The sequence below is a fragment of the Myxocyprinus asiaticus genome, chromosome 16 (genome assembly GCF_019703515.2).
Source record: "Myxocyprinus asiaticus isolate MX2 ecotype Aquarium Trade chromosome 16, UBuf_Myxa_2, whole genome shotgun sequence".
In the NCBI taxonomy this organism is placed as follows: Eukaryota; Metazoa; Chordata; class Actinopteri; order Cypriniformes; family Catostomidae; genus Myxocyprinus; species Myxocyprinus asiaticus.
The window spans coordinates 40,048,611-40,070,629 of NC_059359.1; positions in this window are offsets into that span (position 1 = coordinate 40,048,611).

Sequence of the window (22,019 nt, forward strand, 5' to 3'; positions counted from 1 at the left end):
TGAAAAAGTTTCAGTGGAACCGCTGTTTTCTGCTTGAACGCCTTCAAACAGGCCAACACTGACTGGGCGCGCTCGTTCGTAAAACCCCTTCTTCATCTCGGCCGGAGGGACAGGATCTATTGCGCCCTTCCGTAGGAGGGTAGCGATCTCCGCGTGCAAGGAAGCAGCGTTTTTGTCCTTCACCAAGGTGAAGTGGATACTGCTGAACCTGGGAGGACGCCTGGCGACGGATTGGAAAACGCAAGCCACGTGTCCAAGTTCCACGCAAGGGGGACCAAAGGGACAACGTCGTCGGACGTACCAGCAGGTGGGGCCTCGCGGCGGGGCGAAGCTCGAGGTGCCACACCATGTCGTGGCCATGTTGAGTCTAGAGACATCGAAGCACTTACCTGGCTCCTTGTGACCACCCCCAGAACAGCCTGGGATGGGAGGAAGAGGCCTGTCCTCGTGACCCGTGGAGACTGTCACATTGGGGGTGGATTTGTGCCACAGCTGGGCGCTCAGGGGTGGGAGACCACCACTGGAGCACAAAACCTGCCAAATAGAGCGGTGGATGGTTGTCATGATGATGGCCGTGCACACTGAATACGTGACTCGGGGAACAAGGAAACTGCTCTTGCTGAACTCTTGAGTACTGCAGCCACTTGGGCATGCAGCGCAATTAAATGCAAAGATAACAAAAAGTCTCTTCTCCTGGCCTTCGACCGGGGGATGGAGAGGTCTACTTACCAGCTCCAGAGCAGTGGGTTTCGTCGTCCCTGGGTCGCGGTGGCGTCTGCTTCCAGTGGTGGGCTCCATGCCGGGTCCGGGCCAAAGGGGTGGGCTGCGGCAGAGCCGGTGCAGTCACCGCAGGGGGACACCCTTGGTGATGAGCAGATGGGGTGCGGGATCTTGAGTCACGCTGGGGCAGGATATGCCGGATAGCCTCCGTCTACTGCTCCACCGTTGAGAACTGCTGAGCAAAGTCCTTGACGGTGTCGCCGAATAGGCCAGCATGGCAGATGGGGGCAGCAAGGAACCGTGTCCTGTCGGCCTCACCCATCTCGACCAGGTTGAGCCAAAGTTGGCGCTCCTGGACCACTTATGCGGACATCGTCCACCCGAGAGACCGCACCATGACCTCCGTCGCTCGGAGAGCGAGGTCGGTCGCCGAGCGCAGTTCCTGCATCAATCCTGGGGCGGAACTACCCACGTGCAGTTCCTTTAACGCCTTGGCGGACTTGCAGGAGAGCCATGGCGTGCAGGGCGGAGGCGGCTTGTCCAGCGGCACCGTAGGCCTTGGCCGTTAGAGATGACGTAAACCTACAGGCCTTGGACGGGGGCTTTGGGCACACCTATTTAATTTATTCTATACCATAGATATCCATTTAAAATTATTTTTATTTGTCCTAACATTAACAAATATTATTACAATATTTAATGCTTAAAAGAAATTGGAGCGCAGCTTATATCCACATTTGGAATCTGCTACTGTGAAGAACCGCACGGTTGCTTACTTTGTGATGTCACGGTAATTTAATATTTGAATCAACATTAATAATCATGATTACAATATCAAGGGCAATAATCGACATTTATGATTTTTGCTATAATCGTGCAGCCCTAATTCAGTCATTAGATTAATACATGGTCCAGCAGTCTGGTATTTGTGGAGGCTTTTTCACCACTAATACAAGGAGTTTGTAGTTCCCCAATAAATCTTTTTATTTTAATAAACCAAGATTGCATCTCAATGTCAGTGACATACAATAAATCATTATTTAGGACACATTTGTTTGTATTTTGCTTTGCGATGGATCTGGACAACAGCGTGTCTTGGGGTGCACATGCATGCATGATACAGAACAACTGTCAATGTCACTGATAACAGCCACGACAAGCACTAATCATAACATTCAAAATAACTAATTCCAGCACCTGACGCCACTCATCATAACACACGAACAAAATAGAAATGCCTGCTTAAGAACTGGCAAAGTTTCTTCTGCATAACACACTTACCTGATGATAGCTATTTCAAAAAGTGGTAGGGACTTAACTTAATTGGCCTGGACAAAAAGTGGTAGGTACATGTCCCACCCGTCCCACCTACAAATGAGGCCTATGACTGCATCATTTTGGTCATAGGATCATTTGGATGGACTCCACAAAGAATAAACTGCTATCAAACACAGCATTTGCTGGTGCAAAACAGCAAGTAACACTTTACTGACCACTGCTTGAATCACTTCATTCTCTTAAAATGGAAAGCATAGAGAATAAACTACTGCTAAGAAAAGCCTTTACCAGTCAAACAGCAAAATACACTGCAACTGTGTGCACTTCCACAGTCAATTCAGGATGGACTTCAAAGACACTTAATCATTAATCTTATAGTTCAATCAATATCCTTTAGTTTTAAACATTGCCAAAAATCTACTCAGTTTACTCAATTGTATTACACATTGCTAACTGATATTGGCATTAGATTCATGCAGAATAGCCATAAGGGAACTGGTTCCCACAGCTGAGCCTGGTTTCTTCCAAGTTTTTTTTTTTTCCCTCCATTACCTAACATATGCAGTTTTTGTTTCCTCCCACAGTTGCTTTTTGGCTTGCTTACTGGCAGCCTAAAGACAAAAACATTAAGACATGATTTTCAATGAAATTTTCAATGAAACTGCTCAGTGGGGACTTTTAAGTTATTAGTATGCAATAGTTAAGTAATTGTAGTATGATTTTCTGTAAAGCTGCTTTGAAACTATGTGTATTGTGAAAAGCTCTGTACAAGTACAAGTTTTCTTGTCTTGACTGACTGTATGAAGACTTATTAAAATGTTTTATTAGTATTAAGAAACGTGACAAAATGGTTGGAAAAAAAATAAATAAAACCACAGAACATTTCACAGTATGCACAGTATGCTATGACATTACACTCAATGTTTAGGGGAAATATATATTCAAATAGTCTTTCACAAAACCATGTATGAAACCTGTCATTGTCATGATATGTTAGGTTCTTTAAAAAATGCTTGGTAGTTTAATTTTCATATAACAACCCTGATCAAAATGGAAATGCCACACTGCCCTATAATGTCAGTTTCTACACAAATGCTGTATAACTTGAGGTCAAATGAGATACAGTTTTATATTAGAAAATTTTAGTGGAACACTCCCCATACACACAACACTTATGTTGCCTGATTAAAATAAAACCATTATTTTGGGGGGAAAACATGAACATTTTTTTTTTTTTTTGAATCACATATAATACTAATGTGTTGAAACAGCAATACATTTTCTGATGTGCATTTCTGCTCTTGCCCTTTTTAGGGTTAATAACATCAACAGATGGTTACTACCTTCTATTTAAACATATACATCATAAGCCAGTTGCAAATAGAGGTATTATGTAAGCATTTAACATGTTTGAATCACTTACATGTTAAGGTGGATGAGTCGTTTTTGAAGAACACCAAACTGTATTCCCGCTTCCGTTCATACATGCAATGACGGCACATTTTAATTGTCTAATCCTCGTATATTATGTCCACTGAAATATAAAACATACATCAAGACAATAAATACTAGCCTTTCTTCCCATGTTTTTGTTTTTCGATCAAAATGACAGACATCCTCATAAAGACGATTAAATAAATAAATAAATGAAATAAGGTTCATATGTAAGAGAAACTGCCTTTAACAACACCTATGTTAATGAGGGACACAAAAGCCACCAATGTGCTTACTACATAGCTAGCACATCTAGATAGCTAAAGTTAGCGATCGTTTTACAAGCCATGAATGAACTGATAGGCAGTGCTCCACTGAATAAAGAAACTTACAGCTGTTGTACAAATTCCAAATATGTTGGAATTCGGTTATATTAAAAAAAGAAAAGTTGCCTCTTAAGTGTCTGAATCATCCTGCTTTATCTTCAACTCTGAGGTGCCTCCTTCCCGGAGATGGCCAGCAGCAAATCAAAACAGGAGTTCCAGAGAAGGCCAGCAGCCAATAGAATTTGTTCATACTCGTGAACTCGTGAGCGTGAAGACTAAACTCGCGCACGTATAGAACACAACTCATGCGTATGAATCTCAAGTGCGTGTGTTCAGTTCTGCGTGTGAAGGACCTGCCAGATGTGTGTTTTTGTTATGTCTCCTTGCAGCGTGTTGATTGATGTGCACAATCATATTTTTGGGATTTGCATTTTGCTTGCAAGCTTTGTTACTGTGTTTCTGTGTTTGCATATTTATATCCATGATTTGACGTCATAGATAAATTTGTTGTATGCCTTGCTTTAGTCTAGACTTAAACTGAGTGAGTGTGTCTGTGTCCTGAACAGTGTTAGGGAGAATATTCCATAGTATAGGAGCCAAATAGGAAAAGGATCTACCTCCTTTTGTGGATTTTGATATTCTAGGAACTATTAACAAAACTATTACGATTGTTATCGTAATGAACGTGATGGAATATAGCATGTCAGAAGGTCACTTAAGTACTGTGGAGCTAGACCATTCAAAGCTTTGTATGTAGTTAACAGAATTTTAAAATTAATGAGAAATATGACAGGTATCCAATGTAATGACGATAAAATGGGGCTAATATGATCATGTTTCTTGGTTCTACTCAGCACTCTGGCAGCTGCATTTTTAACCAATTAAAGTTTATTTATTGAATTTGCTGTACATCCTCCCAGTAATGCATTACAATAATCTAATCTTGAGGTCATGAATGCATGAATTAGTTTTTCAGCATCAGCAACAGAGAGCATGCATCATAACTTAGCAATATTTCTGAGGTAGAAGAATGCTGTTCTACAAACATTGGAAATGAGATTTTCAAAGGACAGATTGGTATCAAATATAACACCCAAGTTCTTCGCTGTAGAAGATGACATAACAGTACATCCATCGAGAGTCAAATTATATTTTAGCTGCTTATTTTGAGAGGTTTTTGGTCCAATCATTAGTACCTCTGTTTTGTCGGAAATGAGTAGAAGGAAATTTCTGGCCATCCAATCTTTGATTTCATTGATACACTCTGCTAATTTGGAGAGTTGTGAATTTTCATTGGGTTTATAAGAAATATAAAGTTGGGTATCGTTGGCATAACAGTGGAAACATATTCCATGAATCCTGATAATATCTCCAAGGGGAAGCATGTATAAGGAGAAAAGCAGAGGCCCTAAAACTGATCCCTGTGGCACTCCATACTTTACTTTTGTTTGATTTGACAATTCCTCGTTTACACATACAATGTGGTAGCAGTCTGATAAATAGGACCTAAACCATGCCAATGCAAGTGCACTAATGCCAACATAATTCTCCAGCCTATTCAAGACAATGTCGTGATCTATCTTGTCGAAGGCAGCACTAAGATCTAAAAGCACTAGAAGAGAAATGCAGCCGCGATCAGATGATAAGAGCAAGTCATTTGTAACTCTGATAAGTGCAGTCTCTGTACTGTGATGGGGCCTAAATCCTGACTGAAATTGTTCATATATACCATTTCTCTGTAGAAATGAACATAGTTGGGAGGACACTACTTTTTCTAGTATTTTCAACATAAATGGTAGATTTGAAATCAGTCTGTAATTAGCCAGTTCTCCAGGATCAAGCTGTGGCTTCTTAATAAGCGGTTTGATAACTGCCATTTTAACATTTATTGGGACATGTCCTAAGGATAGCGACAGTTAATAATAGTTAATAATATTAAGAAGAGGTTCTGAGATTACAGGGAATACCTCTTTTAAGAGTTTAGTTTATATTGGATCTAACATACATGTTGTGGTTTTTGATTTTTTTTTATAAGTTTTGTCATGAGCTTTGACAGTGAAGGATTGAAGTTGCTCATGAGGAAAATTATGAGACACTGTTTTCTGAGGTGCTGTGACAGTTGATTGCATAGTTCCAATTTTATTTCTGATTATTTTAATTATATCAGTAAAGTCTTTTTACTGACTCTCCTCTTTCCCTGGAGGGGGGCGTGCCTTCCGCCCTGTCTGCCGGCAGGTCATCCCCGTCTACCTGGATCAGAGGAGGGGACAAGGGGAGGGAAACAAAAAAAAATGTGGCACCTACACGCTGTAACGGCGATCGTGCCAAATTAACATAAACATTTAAAAAGAGAGGGAAAAGGCCAACACAGAGCGGCAGCAGGAGAGAGAGAGAAAAAAAATGCACTTGTCAGTTCTCCCATATGCCGCAGCCTGGTCCTCGGCCACTCCTCCACCCTCTGGTGGACGACAGCCACGCTTCCCCAGGCGGATCGGAAGCAGTCCTCTGGCCCCTGGTGGATGGAATGCCCCACCGCATTCCGGTGGATGGAAGGGGTCTCCCCTGCCCCTGGCAGCGGTTCTCCTGCTCCAAGAGCCCCTCCCCGCTCACGGTCTGCGGTTTCAGACCCCGCTGCATTTCAGCAGCTGGTAGGGGTCTCCTCCGCCCCTGGCAGTGGCCCTGACAGCTCCAGGCGGTCGGTTAGGAGCCTCTCCTCCCCTCACGGTCGGTGGCCATTCCTTCGCTTCCAGGCGGCCAGGCTCCTCCGTCCCCCGGCGGATGGCCGTGGCTGCTCCATTGGGGTGGATGGTAGTGGCCAGGACTCTACTTTGGCACAGCCCTCCTCCTTCCCGGGATTCGGCACCAGTGTAACACATCAATGGAAAGGAGGAGGCGAGAACCATCTTGATAATATAAATAATAGTTTAATTATAAACTGGACCAAAAAGACAAACACACACAGGAGTCGGACAACTGTCCGAAACTCTCTCTCTGTCGCACCACCGTCTCCAGTCAGCCCTTATCCCTCTCGGGCTAATCAGCCTGATTAGGAGCCAGGTGTGTAGAATCACGACCCAACCCCGCCCTCTGCCCTGCCACAGACGCTATCTTTAGTGGTCAAAAGAATAGCTCTACCTGAATAATAGCGTGGTGTTGAGTGACATCTGACTGATCGCAGCAAACAAGAGATGAGGTAATGATCTGAGATGTCATCGCTCTGCAGTAGAATTTCTATAGTATCAACATCAACTCCATATAACAGAATTAAATCTAGCATATGATTATGGCGATGAGTTGGTCCTGTCACATTTTGTCTGACTCCAAGAGAGTTGAGGATATCAATAAATGCTAATCCCGATGTGTCATTTTCATTATCTATGTGAATGTTGAAGTCACCAACAATTAAAGCTCTATGTACATTAACTACTAGATCTGATAGAAAATGTGCAAATTCACCAAGGAAATCTGAGTATAGCCTGGGTGATCTATATACTGTAGCAAGGGCAAAAGACGACAGAGATTTTGTATTTATACCTGACAGTGTAACATTAAGCATTATTATTTCAAAAGACTTAAACTTATATCCTGTCCTCTGAGTAACATTAAAAACTTCACTGTAAATTGTAGCAACACCTCCTCCTCGACCCTTCAGATGAGGCTCATGTTTATAACAATAACCTGAGGGAGTAGATTAATTTAAACTAATATATTGATTCAGTTTAAGCCAGGTTTCTATCAAACAGAGTGCATCCAAACTATGATCTGTAATTTCATTTACAATTATTGTTTTGATAGAAAGAGATCTAATGTTTAGTAGCCTTACCTTTATATGATGTTTATTTTCAATAATTTAAGTTTGACCGTAATCACATTTTTTTTATAAATAATTTAGTGAGGGGTTTGTGTTTGGTAGTTTGGGGAATTGACACAGTCTCTATATGATATCTAGGTGATACACTCTCTATGAGTTGTAGTTTATGTGACCTGTGTGAAGTCTCAAGGCAGCTAGCAGATGTTCGGATTAATGTCAGATGCTCAAGCCCTGGAAATGCATTTACAAATGGTGGCTGGAGTCTCCATTTCCACGTTCCTTACAGTAGAATCACCAATTTTTTAGGCTCTTTCAACATGATTGTCAGTGGGTGCATCACTGAGTGGGGAGAATCAATTGCAAACCCTAACAGGAACAGGAGAGTGGTGTTGCTTTGCTGAGTGAGTATGCCGCCGAGACGTCACCCAAACGCCCTGCTCTGGGGGCTCTAGAGCCGGAACCAAAGTGTGTGTGTTGCTTGCTGTACTACCCACATCCGAAACAGTATCTACCGGCTTCTCCATTAGCCTGACTAAATACATTTATCACATGTGAATCCCTCACTGCTGATGGAAGAAGCTAAAGTAAACATGTGGCATGTAATGCAGGAAGAAATAACATGAGCGGTTGCCATGACTTACCACAATTGTTTGTTGTTGTTATGGTTGTTCTTGAGCGGCAAGGGTTTGAGATTGATGTAGTTCAATGTGGTTCCTGATCAGCAGTTGTTTGAGATTGATGTAATTATCCATGTAAAACACAGTGGAGAAAACGAATGCATGCAGTCGAGACACAAGATGTAGACAAGCGGGAAAACAAAAAAAGAGAGAAAACATATGCGCGCATTAAAATACAGGCAATTGAAACAGTAGAAAAGCGTTATAACCCAAAGCACTTAGTAAAATGGCAAAGAATAAAATGATGAACGTATAATAATAAGAATCAGCAATGCTAAGCAGGCTAGCAAGCTACAAACACTCGTGCAGCATGCCGGCAGCAACCGGAACAGGAGGAGTGGGCAGAGAGGGAAAGGGGTATCATGCTGTAGCTTGGCTGGGGTACTTAGAGTTAAAAGTCAAAGAGGAGGATGAGAAGGTACTAGAGGGAATTTTCTTAAGGGAAACACAACACCACAACAGCCAAAATCATAGGATACAGGCCTTTCATAACATTCTCAAGTTGCCAATTCTGGATTTATTTCCTAAGCAGTTTAAAAAACTAATAATCTGCCTGCCTCCCACATTTCGGGCCACAAACATTAAATCATTTGGTCAGAACATCCTGTTTTTGGGTTACAGATACAAGACATACTCCCCATATGCTGGGAACTTATTGGCTGCTTTTCTCAGCCGCTATCCAGTCCAACTCTGCCTAACTTTATGTAATGGAAATTGTTGTTCAAAATTCATACTAAGTGATTTGTGCTTGTGTTGTGTGTTTTCTGTCCCTGTCTCTCTTCTTATTTTCACTTTCACAGAAACAAAAGGTTTGTACGACCATAAGAAACATACATTCAGTAAAGTATGTCAACGTTTGACTGATAATGCGTATGTGTCAATAAACTGCCAACTTCGCAGGTCACACTGAAGGGTTATAATGGGTTCGTTAATGGCTAATAATAATTTTACAAATGCATTATAAATCATTGAGATGTGGTTATAACAACATGCATAATAAAGATGCATTTTCATGCAATACTTGGCAAATAGTTAGCCATTTTACCTTACATTTTATAAATGCTTAACATTAGAATGAAAAAAAATAAAAAAATAAAAAAAGTAAAAAAATAAAAATTATATATATATATATATATACATACACTATATTGCCAAAAGTATTCTCTCACCCATCCAAATAATTGAATTCAGGTGTTCCAATCACTTCCATGGCCACAGGTGTATAAAACGAAGCACCTATGCATGCAGACTGCTTCTACAAACATTTGTGAAAGAATGGGCCGCTCTCAGGAGCTCAGTGAATTCCAGCGTGGTACTGTGATAGGATGCCACCTGTGAAACAAGTCCAGTCGTGAAATTTCCTCGCTACTAAATATTCCACAGTCAACTGTCAGTGGTATTATAACAAAGTGGAAGCGATTGGGAATGACAGCAACTCAGCCACGAAGTGGTAGGCCACGTAAAATGACAGAGCGGGGTCAGCGGATGCTGAGGTGCATAGTGCGCAGAAGTCAATCGCTACAGACCTCCAAAGTTCATGTGGCCTTCAGATGAAGGGATGAATTAGAGCGAAGACTCTAATTCATCCCAATTAGATGAATTTCTAATTGGGATGAATGGCCTTCTCGTCCAACATCAGTGTCTGACCTCACAATGCGCTTCTGGAAGAATGGTCAAAAATTCCCATAAACACACTCCTAAACCTTGTGGAAAGCCTTCCCAGAAGAGTTGAAGCTGTTATAGCTGCAAAGGGTGGGCCGACGTCATATTAAACCCTATGGATTAAGAATGGGATGTCACTTAAGTTCATATGCGTCTAAAGGCAGATGAGCGAATACTTTTGGCAATATAGTGTATATATATATATATATATATATATATATATATATATATATATATATATATATATATATATATATTTTACTTAAATCTTTGAAACTGGTGTTCCCAGCATGCATCGGGCCTAAATAATTAATGAGGTTTTACTTCCAAGGTTTCACAGTTTGCAAGTTGATTTACACCAATTTTATTGATTTTGTTGTTACATTTGGTAACTAATAAAATGAAAATTTCATGATAATAAATAAATAAATAAATACATATTATATGTTGATTGTTTCCATCATCTTATTTTATGCACCAAGTGTTAAGGTCTGCGTGCGCAGCTCTGGATCTTGTTTTTATTGCCATTAAAGCAAGGTGATGTTTTCTAATAGACTACAAACCATGCATTAAGATTCCCTATGGTAGGCTTCCATGTGTCATGTTGCACATGATCAAGTACGTGAAAAAAATAATTGAAATGCCAGTTCCCCTTTAAAAGCATGGCTTAATTCAATGCTACATTGCTTGAGTAAAATGTACAAACAAAATGTGAGTAAAATTTACTTGAAAAAGAGTATTGCTAAGTAAAATCTACTTGATAAGTTCTAATTAAAGCCACCAAGAATTGTGTGTAGCCTTTACTTGAAAATATGGTCTGTTAAATTTACCTGCAATTTCTGCATGGATTTTTTTCCCTTGGATCTTTTAAGTAAACTTTTGTTTTTTCAAAAGTGTATGAAAATATACCTTAATGTAAAGTGAACACTTGTGAAAAATGTATTAAAAAGTTGCCAACATCAAAAATCTATGTACATAAAGTTTTTTAAACATTAATTAAACATTATACAAAAGTTAGTTCCGGTCCTCGAATCTGAAATGACTGGATGAGAGGCGTTCTGTGAGGGCTGACACGCTCACTGGGATGCTTTATAGTTCGTTTCACTCCACTTGTGTTCGTGGCGTTACAAACTAATGTGTAAGAGTAGTGCAGATGTGGAAAAGCAGTTAGATTTTGTTCATAACTGTGACATTAAAGAATTGAACCAGCAGGTGGAGACAAAAGACCATCTATGAGTGAGTTGAGCTGACGTTGACAAACTGTGTTGTCAGTCAGTGCGCAAAATTATTTTAAGTCATCTGGAATTGTCTGTCTCTCAATGATCGATCGGATTACTACTACACTATAGCTGAGAAATAGAGTTCAACTAACAGCTTCAGCGTTACTGCCAATCACAGATGAGGGTCATGAAAGATGGACTAAACAAACATGCTCAGAGTGCCTACCTGATACACTTTTCCAAGTTGGAAGAAGTCACAACTTTCAATATGGCGGAGGAGAGAACGCAGAGAAGAGAATGTCAGTAGCGGTGTCAAAATAAGAGTTCCTCATAAAAAAAATATAAAAAAACATGAATGAAACTGCCATCCTTCATGTTTTCTCTCTGACAACATAAAACTTGAACGTGAGTGAAATACTCGTAGGACAATTCCACGTATTGTATGGCGGCATCACTCCACACCCACACTACATCTGAGGAATAGAATTAAACTAACAGCTGCAGCATTACTGTTCATCACTGCAAGGTATTCACATGCTCAGTCTCTCTCTCTCTCTCTCTCTCTCTCTCTCTCTCGCTCTCTCTCATACACACAAACATCCTTGTTTCTCCAATAATTTGTAAGAAACAGCCTAAACCGTCATTCCTAATTCTAAAGTGGGATTTCTGAATTAGTAAAGGAAGCTTGGGCACCTCTTTCATACTAGCAATGGCAGGTCTTGTGGCATAAGAAAGTAGTCCAACACACAAGTGTGTGTTTTTGGGACAGTCATTAGTTTTTCCCTACTTATTTATTTACTTGTTCTTAAACTGTTGTATAAAAGCAATATTACACTCGCAATTGTGCTGTATTGTCAATCTATCAGCACAACTGTGATATTGCAAGTGTGATATTGCTTTAGTATGATATATGCTGTAAATGAGCATGAGGACCTGAAATGTATTTTTGCAGAGCACTTTAGGTAACTAGGACTGGGTCAGTTGTGAGACCACTCAGAGTAGCACCATTCTTTTTACATCAGTGTGACAAGGAAAGTGAGTCAAGACAATACAGTAATGAACACATAGCTGACTGTAGCAGAATTACACAATCCCTCCTTTTAATCTCACTGTACAATTATATTTTTGCTACATTGTGACATAAATCATGAATAAGGGAATTTTATGGTTTTGATTAATATACAGTATGTATGAAGATGTGTATGTATTAAACATTTATAGCATTTGTAAATGACTATGCTCACTATTTGGCAAGTGTTGGATGAAAGTTACCCTTTTTATACATGTTGTTACAACAGTTTATAATGTATTTGTAAATGACTTAAAAGTCATTAATAAACCCTGTAATAAACCTTTAACAAATAAAACATTAATGTAAATTGTTACCATTAGCATAATGTTCTGCCAATCAAAACCTCATCAGGCCAAAACATTTCTTGCTGAAATTATACAATCGCCCTTTGCTTGGTGATTTTATCAGCACTGATATTTGTACATTTCAAATCTCTTCTTTTTCCCTTCTAATCACTGAGGTGCCAGGGAACAGGCTGGCTGATATATGATCAGTTTTGTCAGATTAAACACCTCCACTCATGGACAACATGTTTCGCCTCATTGCGGAGCTCCAACACCGACACCTTAGAGTTGCACTCATGTGTTCAACATGCAGAAACTGCTTTACCTTGCTGAGGTGGAGTCTTTGATTACACACACTCTACACAAAGCCTGTGTGTGTGTGTGTGTGTGTGTGTGTGTGTGTGTGTGTGTGTGTGTGTGTGTGTGTGTGTGTGTGTGTGTGTATGTGTTGTGTATACATATAACTAAGGTTCGAAAATGGATTGTTTATTTGTGGGTGTGCACATGTGCATTTTTGCACATGAAACATAATAAAAAAAATAAAATAAAAACATTGTGTATACTGTATATTATTATAGGTATATACTGTATACAGTACATTGTTTGCTTTTGTTTGTGTTTGTGCATGCATGACATGCAGGTACAGGTGTTATTGAATTATATAGGCCGTGTGTTTGTGTGTGTGTGCGTGTGTGTGTGCGTGCGGGTTTGAGTGGTTTACGAGCACATTTTAGGTTACAAACTGGTAATTACAAGGGTATTATGCTATAAATGTGGTTTATGAGGACATTTCTAGTGTCACCATAATTCAAATCGCTTTAAAAACGCACTAAACTATGTTTTTTTTTTTTTAATGTAGAAATGCAGAAAGGTTTTTTGTGAGGGTTAGGTTTAGGGGTAGGATAAGGGTAAGGGTAAGGGTTAGGGGAAAGAATCTATAGTTCATACAGTATAAAAAGCTTTATGTCTATGGAAAGTCTTCATAAGGAAACGCGTGCATGCGTGTGTGCGTGCGTGCATGTGTGTGTGTGTGCATGTATGCATATGCACACATTAATTTGTTTTTGTGTCAGAGTGGGTGTTCTCCTCTTATTGCCTACAGTAACTATAACCTTACCAGAATTTTGTCCTACAGGCCACGTTAGGCAGCAGCCACAACAACAAGTGCAACTGTCACACTCGATGGCTCCTTTTCTTTTTTCCCCTGCTAAATTATTTACAGCTCAGTGTCGGACAAAGCTGCCCTGGCTCTACTGTCGTGTAAAAGAAACCACTGACAGATTCAGAACATTCCATTTTTCCCCCCACAATGCAATTAAACATTTGTTAAAGTCAAAGAAATGCATTGATAAACAACAGTAATTTGAATGATTCTAAATGTTAAGGATTGAACATTCTTGCTTTGATGCTGATTTGTGCTAAATATTACAGTAATCAACTACATGCCTGAATATTCACACTATGTGTACATCATAAGAGTCTGGGAATTCTTCAGACTTTGTACTTTGTACAATTACCTTATATTTGTTCTATATTTTATATTTTATCATTGTTGTCACGCTGGAAGAATTATCTCAGTACAAATGAGTTTTCTTTGGATGCTTGGGAGAGAGAGAGAGAGAGAGAGCACCTTAGAGGTCTTTTCATCTTTGAAAGGTGAAAACAGGGCAATATGGTCACCTCTTACACTTGCTGTGCCCAAATAAGCACTGCAGAATATTACAGACGGCTTTATATTTGCATCCTATGACAACAAATTGTTGGCAGAAACTAGACAGAAACTGGCTTTCATATTTTCCACAGCTTCAGCTGAACATAACAAGCTTATTGAGCAGCTGAGACAATTATTGTGTTGTGTGTAGTCAGCAGAGGGATCTTGGTTGAACTGGATGAAGAGGAGCACAGGACATAATGAGAATGCTTAATATCCAGTCACCTGCTGGGATGTTGTAACTGTAGGCTTGTTGGAAATGTTTCTAAGCAGCGAGGAACATGTAGCTACTGATGATTTCGCCCACTGCTGGTAAGTGGTTCCCTCTGCAATTATTGAAGCCAGCTGGTACCACTGCTAACGCCATGGTTTAATCATGGATGGCAGATGAGAGATAAATAAAAGAAAATGCTAAGCGTCAGGATGCAGGCTACACCAGAGTGGCTGTCCCTTACAGTAAGCTTGAAAAACATAGTCAAGCCGAGCTGTTTGCTCTGCAAAAAATATGATATTTAACAATAGGATGTTTGTTTTGATTTGAGTGCAGTGTAAATGTTAAGAAATTACCGTCAAACATGACCTATCAACAGAGAAGCTAAGTGTGAATAGGCTATGTTACAGATTAGCACGAAATCGCTACTTTCACGTTCAGAGGTATTTGCAACAGCTGCTCTACACAGCCAGACAATGAGATCATCTAAAGGAACCTTATTTGTAATCAAATCTGTCATTAACTATTCATTGGATAAAAAGTTCACTGGCCATTGTTGCTGTGTCAAGTAGAGCTTTAGGGCCTTACGGTCCAAAACTAAATTAGAGTGTGTGTGTGTGTGTGTGTGTGTGGTGGGGGGGGTCTTATAAATTATTTCCATCAGACTGCTCTGCTTACCATCGCCTGTCTAGGTGGAGGTCACTGTGGTGACTAGCGGGGTAGCAGCTTAGCATCACTCATTGGGTAACCCAATCACCGGCCTTGCCCTGGCAGCCATAAAGCCATCAGGCCTGAAGCCATACGAGACTGAGAAGCAATATGTGTGGAGTGTAATGGCTGGTGCAGCTTTGACTCAGATGATTGTGTGATCAAATTACCTTGAGACATGTTTTGTTAGCACTGATAGACAAAGGGGCTAGCATGAGAATGGAGTACTGATTCAACTTTGAAGATGGAATTTTCCTGAAGTGATTGTGAATTGTGGATTATGGCTCATAGATAATTTTCAAATAAAGTGCACTTGATTCTGTGCTCGGGTCATTCTGAATTAGCAATGTCCCTTTCAAGGCAAGTTAGTCAACTCAGCGGCCATCTTTGGAATGCTCCCGGGCAGCTATTATCTAGGTCTGGGGTATCCAAACTACAGCCCGCAGGCCATCTGTGGCCTGCTGACAGCTCTAATGTGGCCTGCAAGAGTTTTTGGAAATAGAACATAATTTGGCCCGCTATTGAGAAATTATATGAAATTTGTATTCTGAACACTTGGTGTTGCTATCACGTACAGCCACATTTTACAGCGCATTTGTCTCCACTAATGCATTCTCTTTAGTTGCCACCAGCTTCATCCATTTGAAGAGTTCAGGAGTTTGGAATCCTCCAGATTTCCACGGATGAATCGCCACGCAAAAAGAATGACGCATTATTGGACTGCCATCGGGTTAGATACTTTGCTCATGTACTCGTTCTCAATAAAATGTCCATATACCACGCATAGTACAACTGAGTAGAGCTGCCGTTGTGCAGCGTGACCGAGTTTATTGAGCATGCACAAAAAACTCTCCTAGAATGTCTTCTGCAGCGTCTGGAAGTTTATTAATTGTTGTGAATTGTTTTGTTTTGATGTTTCATTGAAATAAGAAAAATGATGACAGACTTCTCAGAACCATTTGAGAGCAAGGACATACACCGATCAGCCACAACATTAAAACCACCTGCCTAATATTGTGCAGGTCCCCCTCGTGCCGCCAAAACAGCACCAACCAGTTTGAACCAGTCTGGCCATTCTCTGTTGACCTCTCTCATCAACAAGGCATTTCCATCCACAGAACTGCCGCTCACTGGATGCTATTGGCACCATTCGGAGTAAATTCTAGAGATTGTTGTGCGTGAAAATCCCAGGAGATCAACAGAAATACTCAAACCAGCCCATCTGGCAGCAAAAATCATGCCACAGTCCAAATCACTGAGAACACATTTTTTTCCCCCATTCTGATGGTTGATGTGAACATTAACAGAAGCTCCTGACCCATATCTGCATGATTTTATGCACTGCACTGCTGCCACACGATTGGCTGATTAGACAATCACATGGATGATTGTTGGTGCCAGACAGGCTGGTTTGAGTATTTCTTCTGCTGATCTCCTGGGATTTTCACACACAAAATTCTCTAGAATTAACTGGCTTTTTAAAATACGTGGCGCTCCCATTGCAAACAATTAAAAAAATACGCTGGCCTCAGGAAAAAACGCTTTGGTGGACACACGGCCTAGGGCGGGACTTATTTTGCTACATCCGATAGTCCGTTGACTGTTCCAATTTCTCCCATTCATTTTAATACCAGTGGTCCGTCTCTGATAAACTGTCTCTGTTATTAGTCAAGGATCATGCAAAAATAAAATAAGAGCTTCCTTAAAATTCAACCATGCTGTATTGCATATGTCCATAAATCCAGAAATATCCATAAAATCATAATATTATGTCAACACAGCCTCATGACAATTCATAATAATTTGTATCACATGGCAAAAAGGTAAGATATTGCATGACTAACCTCGTTCGACTTTTATTCACATACACCAAACAATCAAAAAACACCATTTCAAATCAATACAAAACACACACACAGACACACACACACACACACACACACACACACACACACACACACATATATATATATATATATATATATTATTAGCTAACCTCCTATACAACACTTTCTTTTAATGAAGTAAACATCTGTTAACACATTTAGTTTCTTTTTATGCAATAAAAGACTAATGTGAATAACCTGTAATAGGCTTAGCTCCACTCGTTCTGTGATTTTCCATTTTGGTTAGGCTTAGGGTTTGGTTACAGTATTACATTTTATTGTTAAGGTTAGGTTTGAGACGCCTTTTCACTGTCTCCGACATTCACATTAAGTACGACTGTCGTACTTCTCCCCCTAGCGGCAGTCATGATGAACTGTCAATATGCTCTTAATGGATTTTATTAGTTGAAAGGGAGAAGCTACCAAAGGTTTGCTACCAAACCTCAGAATGACATAACGTGATTTTGCTGAGATGGACGAATTTAAATAAATTTAAGATTAATAGTCACTCAGTATTTATTATTAGTATTATCATTACTTATAAATACTATTGTTTTTATAAAAATTATTATTCACGTAACAATTCGCAACAACAACAATAACTTCAAATAGCAAATAGAAGTATAAATTCATAGATGTCATTTTACATAAGGTTTTGTGTGTGCAGAAATAAATGACATGTACACATTTAATCACACTTTTACTGTAATTTAAAAGCCATTCATAGTCGTTCATAGGGGTGGGCGATAGACATGAAAAAGCGGTAGAAATTTGTCAACCGGTATACATTTTGGATTATCTTCTCTAATGCGGTAATGCAAAATTCCCACACAAGACATAATTACAGCATTCTGTTCACATAACACATACGCTGTACACATTCTGTTGGATAAATGGAGGAAGGCGAAGCAAATACTCATTCCTCAAATCCCTTTGAATGAAGAGAAGGACAATATGCTCGTGGACCAATCAGAGAACCAATCGGCTTACGCCATGCTAGCCTATTGGCTTAACATGTCACATGTAAGTGAGCTGATTGGCTAACAGATAAAAAAGTCAAAGAACCTATAATCTTGTGCCACATAGAGTTGAATGGCTGACTATTTAATAAAATATCTGTGATTATTAAAGAAAAGGTCAATGTGCAAAATGTAGTTCAGTGATTACATTTTTTGTCATGATAATCTTTGTATGTCCTATTTTTATGGTGTGCATGCTAAGCTAAAGCAGTGTTCTGTAGATAGACTAACCAAAACAACCTAAAGAAAGAACGAAAACTTTAAGAGGAATATTTGGCACTCACTCTGTTTACCACTCTGTTACTTTTTGCAATGGAATTTAGCCCCATGACCCTTCAATCTTGTCCCAGTTTGACCTGTTTTTTTATTACTATTTTTATTTCAGGTAAAACAGACAGGCCTATTAGAGCTATGGAGGTTAATTGGGCAACATGGCTGCTTGTGTTTAGTATGTGTCTGATGAGTTGGAAGTGGTCTGAGATGAAGAAAGCATTTCTGGTGTGAATATTTAATGGCTGCCCTCCTCTGAGGTTTGCTGTAGTGTATCCTGAGGACATACAGCCTGCAGCAGAACACCATCCGCCCGCTACATGCTCCTGTCCAATCCGTTCGGACACCTGGTCAACTCAGCTTCATAGTAATGGGTTGCTGTCAGAATGCTGCAGGTAAATTCGTAGTAATGGGAACAAATGTTAAAGGCATGCTGACAACTTTTCAATGTCAAAACGCACCACAAGGAACCAGTACATGTTTGCAGCCATTGCAAAATGTCATGAATATGACTTTAGAATGTACCAATAGTTTTCTCTTAACATTTTTTTTTTCATGTTCTTTGCGTTCCATTCAAAGTCAGATGTGGGATATTATGGCTTGATACCTCCAATCTCCGAACACAAAGGAATTACATTACCAGATTCTCAGAAGATGACGTATAAGGAAACAAAACTGCAATGCTCCCGTTAGCTTAGCAGGTGTCAGTTGTCAACAGAGATGTCTCCTAGCAAACAAATTGTGAAGGATAAACAATGCTATGCAGTGCTCACCACCAAGAGGTAGAGGTGCAAAAACATTGTGAGTGTCCTCAGAATGACCCCGTACATATGTGTACCAAATTTGGTGATAATATCTCATTCCGTTCATGAGTTATAAGCATTTTAGTAAAAGTGGCCACATCTTCTATATATGTTTTGGCATACCATTTGATGATGAATCAAAAGTTAAAAATTCCTTTGATAAATTTTCATATTGGGACTCTGCTAAATCTTTCTGCACTCTTTGGTTCTGATCGGGCGAACAGCCTAGGACTAGTTTGTTTTAATTTATTTTCTCAAACAATCCAAAATAGCAGGAATACGAAAGAGTGGAGCAAAAATCTGATGGTATTCCAAAACATTTGCCATGACACAAGGAATGACAGGAAAACATATTCTTGTACCTAGGCCTTACGGTTGAAGAGATATGGTCCAAAATGTTATTTATTTTATTTTTTTTCACTGTAGCACCCCCCTTTGGCCGATCAGGGCGAGTTCATGCATATGGCTAGCCAGCCGGAGTACTACCATTCCCCAAAGATTCAGGTCTCTTGGCCTGACGGTTTGGTCTGCTTTTTAGGGCAGAATAATAATAATAAATATAGCTGCAAGCGGCAATTATTGGGGGCCAACTAAATATGGAAAAATTACAAAAACAATATGATTTGACAGAAAAGATAACCCTAGAAAAACCCTAACTCAAACCCTAACCACCTTCAGAGGGCCATCGGCATGTTCAATGTTCTCTTACAAGGTCATTCATGTTTTATTGTAGGTCAATTTAATATTTAAACCACCTCAGCTGCAAATTTTAAATTAATCCATAACTGAGATTAGGATTTAAAGTAATGGAGTAACAGGACTCAAGTTAATTCAGAATTACTGTGAAATTTAAATCAGGATCAAAACAATGATTTAAGTGTAACCCTGATTATTTTTAAACAAAGTTTAAAGTTTTGTGCAACAGAATTATCAGATAAACCTTGATTTAATCTAAATTTAAGATTAATACAATTAAATACAGTTGAGAAATTAGGTATTTTTTTATGTTACAGCCATGCCAAATTGATGAAATTTTGCATATTACCTCAGAATGTTCTTTTGTGTATGTATACTAAGTTTTGATAAGTTTAAAATATGTGCTCACAAGATATGGGTCAATTAGTCGTAATAGGCCATACCTAAAAACCTATCGACTAATATCTTAATCTGAATTATTTACCATATCAAAATTATTTTGATAACAAAACATATTTTAATATATCTTTGGAATGATATGACATATCAACATTATTTTGATATTTTTTGTATTTTATTTTATTTTTTTCAGGAGGGTCTGTAAATTATGTATACCAAAATTTGTGAGAATCGGGCAAATGGAAATTGGAGAAAACATTTCTTGCAGAAATGGAAATTCAAGTGACCATATGATTTGGGGGAACTGGTGGATTCAGAGAAGCTAATTTTTTTTTTATTGTAGCCTATACAGTTACAGAGTTATTAGCAAAAACATGAATTGGCTAATTATAGCACCACCATGTGGTCGATTGTCACAAAATTTTATTTGTGGCTTCATGTAGATACCCTACTTGTGTATAGTAATTTCCATAACCCCCGGCCATTCCCAATACGAGTTAAAAGGTTCTGAAATTTGATTGGCTGTTGGCGGCCATTTCTGTTAGTTTGTCTAATTTATTTTTTAAGAATAAGTTAGCATTTGAACCAAAGAAGATGCATATTTAATTTGAACTTGGCGCTGCAAAGTTATCACAGTTTTTTTTTTGTTGTAGCACCCCCTAGCGGTGAAATTGTACAAATCTTTACTGATGTCTTCTAAACATCCTGTTGATTATGTGAACTGAGTTTGGTTATGTTTGGAGTTTGTGTTGGAGTTTGGAGTTTGAGTTTGCAAGTATATATTGATCAATTATTCAAATCGTGTTAAACTGAAGGAATCGTATCGTTAATGTCTTCGGAACGATTTGACATATCAACATTATTTTGATTACTTTTTATCTGGGGGGTCTGTAGATGATGTATACCAAATGTCGTGCCTATCGGACTAACGGTCTAGGAGGAGTTAGAAATCGTATGTTTTTCAAAAAATTCAAAATGGTGAAAAAAAAAAAAAATAGACAGAAATTAAATCGGACGCTTGTCGACATATGTTTTGTAGGGCTTGACTCAAGGAATCAGAGGATTCTAGTCCTTACAGTTGCAGAGATATAAGCCAAAACATAAAAGAGTTTATTATAGCACCACCTAGAGTCAGATGGGTGTGTGTTTGTGCGCCTGAGTAGTGTGTGTGTGGGGGGGGATGGGACTCGAGGAAAAAAATCAGTTCAGATATATATATATATATATATATATATATATATGGACTACTACCTCTACAAACCCATACCCATTTGAACATAATTTTCTTTGCACATTCCTATATAAAAACTCTGTACAATAGGGATGTGCCCAAAGTTGAATACCTTCGGAAAGGCACGAATAATTACTTCAAAATGAACAATGGATTCATCCGAATAATATAAAAAATATTTGTAGCGACATTTTAAATAAACATATACAAAATTACAACGAAATTATGAATATGTGCAGCCAATACTTATAAAGTGCAAACCTTATGAATGAAAATGTGCATATTGTGATTTCAGATTGAATGAGCGCGGTCTCGACTTTGTTTGCAGTCTCTGTAAATTGTGCGCATCTATTACCATATCAATTTAATTCTATTAATCTATTCAGAATGTTCCTGCTAATGTAAAACAAAGAAACTGAAACATGCTCAGTCTTTTTTCTTCTTCTTTAAACTGTGCTAAATTTGAAAATGTTAAGTGTTCTTGAACTCTGGTAAGGCGCTATATAAATTTAACATTATTATTATTATTATCATCATCATATTATTATTGTTATTATTTAACTAAATAATGGTGTCCTATTGTAAAAAAAATCCTGTTAGG